Genomic DNA, 5248 nt, shown 5'->3' with positions numbered 1-5248 from the left:
ATATCAGTGTGAACCACGTCAGAACACACTGCGAGAAGGCTGACATGGAATATCAGTGTGAACCACGTCAGAACACACTGCAGAAGGCTGACGTGGTGCGTGTTCACCTAGGTTGTCGGGGGTCCATGTGCAACGAACTGTGTGGATTGATAGCAACACAATGTTTTATCCCCAAGATTACGCAAAGTGGACTCGCACCATAGACGTGATGCACCCGAGGAAAGTGAGTGTGTTGTGAAGCCGTGCGATCGTTCAGGGAGTGCACGGTCGGGTAGCTCAAACTGAACCAGCAGTCAAGTCTAGATCCACCTTCACACTCATGCTGACAAGGAGAGGCCCTGTGAGATCAAGTCTTTTCCTGAGAATCCCGATATAATGAAAACTAGTATATCCTAAAGTTACTAGATTAAGGCAAAATGCAGAAATTAAAATGTCTTTTGTCTGATTGCGTTTCTACAAATTCCCTGTTGAATTAGTGAATTGAGTGTCTTCACTAGTGATAATTAAGAAGTATGATAGGAAATTTGTAGTTCCCTGTTAAATTGAGTGGACTCACAGATGATGCTGTAGCTGGAATCTTGTAGTTTTTAAAAACTTAATTTTAAAAAAAATTATTTCTAGGAACGTAGGCCTCTCCTTAAATTTGAGAGCGCTTTGAACTTTGAACAGTCGAGATCTTTCTTAGACTCTGTCTGGAATGGGAAGACTTGGATCATTCATCATGGATGATATGTCATTGACTTAGAAAGCCTTTTACCAAATCTCATGTAAAAACAGAATTCTGCATTGTCACGTAGCAGCCTGCCTACTCCCTGTTCCGTATCCCTTCCTGCAGCCAGCGATAAGCTACTTACTGCGCCCTTGGACCTGGTCTTCATTTAGTCCCTCAGTCATTCATTCTTAGGAATCTGACTATCTGCTAGATCCCAGGCACTGTCAGGTGCTGGAATATACTGATAAACTAAGGCAGTCAAGGTTCTTGCTCTCCCGGAAGTAACGTTCTAGTGGGAGCAAGCAGAGAATAGCAAGGAGGATAACTCCATTGTGGTGAGTGCTACCAAGAAAGGACACAGGATGGTGAGCTAGAGAATGGGGTGGGTACGCTAGACTGTATCTCTAGGAAGAGTTAAGACGCATCTTGGGCCATGTCGCATTTCCTAACACCCCTAGGAGCAGCCCTGAGCCCATCAGTAGACACAACTGAAATGGTGAGTTAGGGGGTGAAGGAGATTACAGTGGGATGAGGAGGTGCTCAAAACCTATTAGTCAGTTTGACCAAGAAACTTCTGGAACTCCAACACGATTGAGTCTACAGAGACAGTCTTTAGAATGGCCCCACTTTGGTTCTATTAAGTTTTAACATCCAACTTTTAAATATAGCATGCAGCAAATGTATTCACTTTTGGGTGCAACTTCTTTTCTGACTTAAGGCAAGTATTTATGCCTCTATAATTTCACATTACAAATGGTATTTTTATTTTGATGAGCTGTGTTCCTTTCTTCCTGCATTCATTCATTCAGCCAATATTTATTGAGAACCTACTAGGTCCTGGAGACGCTGAGGTGAACAGAATAACAGTAATCTCTGCTCCCATGTGGGTGTGTGCTGGTTATGCCACTCCCAGTCCTCTTCCTTTTCCTTCTGACTTTATACGAATATACTGCTACCACCACCGCTTATCATGACACCATGTCTGGAAGACGCTGTTTGTGTGGTGTAAATAGATCTATTTTGTGTTCTGCTGCTCTTTCCCCTTAAACATTGTTATTGTCAGTGGTTTTTATTCTTTGGGATGTGGGTAGTTTAACTTTTATTAGGGTAATTTTGGTGTGTTAGATACTCTTTTGGCCGTCAGAGTGCTTTTCTTTGTTTAGGAGCATATAGAACTCCTGGTCCCTGACTGATTTTGCAGTCACAACATAGCTGGAGTGAAGATCCAGCTTGAAGCGTTGTGAGATAAATCATTTCCACATTCTTGCTTAAGTGGCCATTTTAGTGTAGAGAAGCACATTTTCTGTCGAAAGCCAACGCGAGTGTCTCCTTGACCCAAGGTCTCAACAGTTTTTGAGCAACACAGGTATGATGGTTTAGAAAGAGCTCCATAGATAAAGCCTGCAGAGTTTAAATTTTTCCCTTTGAAGACACGGAAAAAGCATTCATTTGAAACAGTATAATTCGCATATATCAATAATGAAGAGAGGGTCTGTTTTCGTTTCTTATTTACTGGCACGCCAAAATACCTCTGTCCCCGGGACTAAGCATTCGCTCAGCAAGGGCTCAACTTCTCCAGACGGATTTCTGGGTCCTTATGAACATTTTCATCTCAAGACACTGAAACAGATCTGTAGATTTTGTTTCTTTTTTAATGCTTTTTATAACAAACAAAAACTCTGTCTCCTTTCACGTGTAAACATCGATGGCTGCCATCTGCGTGAACGCAGAGCCCGTGAAGACCAAGTTACGGCTCGCTCCCCGCGTCGTCTGTGGGGAGCATGAGCTCTCTTTGGTAGCAGACCAAAGCAGAGGGGCAGCCCCACCTCGTCATCTGCCCTGGGGAGCTGTGGGTTTGTCTAGGAGAGAGCCACTCCCCAGGCGCCTTGGGTGTGAAAAGTCCATTTTTGAGGAACAAACATCAAAACAAAGGCCTCACAGCTGTGTACCTTCTACCTCCGAGACCAGGATCCAAAGTCCATCTAGAAACGGCTTAGCTGCCCCCAGAGCCAGGGGCGGCTGAGCACAGGGGGTGGGCCCTGAGGTTTTCACAAGCCACGTCCTCTCCAGGAGGAGCCGGGCTTGGGAGGCAGATGCCCGCAGCCGGTCCCTTTAGGAGGGGACCTGAGCCGGGAGCTCTCCGGAGGTGGAGCCACGTGCCTGTCCAGTCTGACTGTGACCTGGGCTCCCGGGAAGCTCGGTTGACTTTCAGGAGGTCCGAGGGGTGGTGGCCACACTGATGTGAATATTTGGCTGGCTGTCAAATGTTGGGCAAGTGCCCTGCCCCCAGGTTTTAAAGGACAGATGTTTGAAATGAGCTGTTGATAATTTGAAAAGAATTTCTGTGCTAACTTATTTTTATACAGAGTGGCGTATGAAGCCTTGTACGTAACCTTTTTCCTTTTGAGAATTATCAGAACAGTGTATCAACATTATAAAAAGTTAAGGAAAAAGAGGGGGAAAAAATCACCCTTAATCCTGCCTTCCGTTTTTCTTACATGAAGATAATATTTGAACATGGTTGCAGTCATAATGCATATCTAATTTGTATTCTACTTTTTCATTTAACGTTGTCTTCATTTTTTCCATATTTTGACAGTCTTCGTAATTCATCTTTAATGACTGTGTAATTTTTCCTTAGGAAGATGTCCCATAATTAACATTTTTCCTATTATTGGGCATTTAGGTTGATTCAGATTTTGTGGTGAACATCTTTTTTCCTTTGGATCATTTCTTAAGATCAGTTTCCAGCAAGAGGATTGCTGCGTCAAAGGGAATAGACATTTTTATGACTCCTGATCCACACTGTTAAATTGCTTTACAAAAGGTTTGACCTTTTTCTTTGCACAACTTTAAAGGTGAATCATCAGCCATGAGCCATTGCTTACATTTTTGGACAGTTAATTATTATTCCCATATTAGGCAGGGAGAGCAGCTCTGTGTACATCTGAATTTCTTCTAATTGCTTTCATTACATAGAGCTGACTTGTTGCGAAAAATGTCCTGGCTGTGAGATGTTCCAGACAACAGAGCCATCACTTTTGAAAAGTCTGGACCAATCCCAATTTTGTAATCAGTTCCCAGAGTTGTTCGTATTTCTTTTGGCAGAGATGTCTGTCTCTGTGGTCGAGCACAGCTGAAGGGTTGAAGTCACAGGGCGAGCTGATCAAGGTGCCTATTTTAGCATTAGGTTGGCAGCCTGTGGCCAGGTGTCTGGGTATTTTGAGAGAAGTAATTTTGAAAAGTAATTTGCAATTCATACTGTGAATAGCAGCCGAAAAGTCATATGCAGGGCTTCTGTGGAAATTCATTCTCTCTCCCTCCCTCCCTCTCTCTCTCTCTCTCTCTCCTCTTTATGAGTTGGAGGATAGTCATTAGGTTTTGGTGAAAACACACGGACTGCAGGCAGTCAGGATGTGTCCGTCCTGGCCGCATGTGCCACAGTGCCTTTGCTGTGCAGCAAATTTCTTGTGCTGGGTTTCCCCCTCTGACGAGCAAGGGTGTTGGAAACAGGAGTCCCAAAGTCTCTAAAAGTTTTTAGGTTCTCTGTCCTGTGGATGACTCCAACTGTGTCTTCGTTTTTGCAGCCAAAGATGTAATTTCCCTATTCACTGCTGCTTCTGTCAGGCAACAATGGAAAAGAACAGGATGTGAAACACAGGCCAATGTTTACAGTTTGACATTTCCACCAAAGGATTTCATGGCGTCTATCATCAGAACGAATGGCTAGAACTATTTTAACTACCTGTGGCTTGGATTTACTTAGGCCATCCCTTCTCCTCATTAATATGTTAAACATAAAACCAAGAAAAGAAAATAGCATTTGCTCTTGTCCAGCGGGTTCAGAGGAAGTTGATCCAACGTGTGGAACTGGTCTTGAACTGACTGACCATTACTTTATTTGCTGACTGTAAAAATTCTAGCATAAAAACTAGCATTCTCAGCAGCAACATCTTCAAACATGAAGGCCAACAGTATTTTATTTAGCATAGCATTTTGAAAGTCCAAAGGCGATTTGGTAAGACTTAGGCCATTCAGGGGAGGCGTAAAGGATGAACAAGGGGTGGCCGTCACTTTGTTAGCTGTGTTATCTCTCATTTAGCCAGTTATGAGAGTAGCTATGCTCGTCTTCCCCTGTGAAGGCACCGAGTCAGAAGAGAGCTTTCGTCAGGAAGCTACGTGGTCACTTTCCTGCACATCGTGGGAGCTGCCCTTGGGGGGTCTTCTGTTGACCACTAAGGTCACGCTGGCTGAGCCTGAGCAGCGTACTTCACCTGTCTGTCTCTGTCCTGGTGAGAGGCTTGAGGCGTAGATTAGAGCTCATACACTGACAGCACAGCTGCCTTCGTGCAAGTGAGTGAGGATGCGTATTTAGCGAGGAGCCCAGTCTCCAGCCTGTCCCCAGGGAGTAGCTGCAGGAGGGCGCCGGATCCCAGGCCTGGAGGGCTGAGACTGCTGGAAGTGGGTTTCAGCGCCATAAAGCCATTCACATTCTTTCATCAAATTCAGCATGGGTTTTTTTTTTTTTTTTTTTTT

At 44.3% G+C, this 5248-nt stretch overlaps 1 protein-coding gene across 8 annotated transcripts in view; it reads left to right on the top strand.

Annotated features, from left to right (window-relative positions):
• Positions 1–5248, top strand: part of LOC124248356 (uncharacterized) — a 126583-nt gene that overhangs the window by 12240 nt on the left and 109095 nt on the right. The window lies entirely within an intron of this gene.

Source organism: Equus quagga, chromosome 12 (genome assembly GCF_021613505.1).
Source record: "Equus quagga isolate Etosha38 chromosome 12, UCLA_HA_Equagga_1.0, whole genome shotgun sequence".
Lineage (NCBI taxonomy): Eukaryota > Metazoa > Chordata > Mammalia > Perissodactyla > Equidae > Equus > Equus quagga.
Note: the sequence above shows the minus strand (reverse complement) of the source record. Positions and strands in the feature narration are given on the sequence as shown.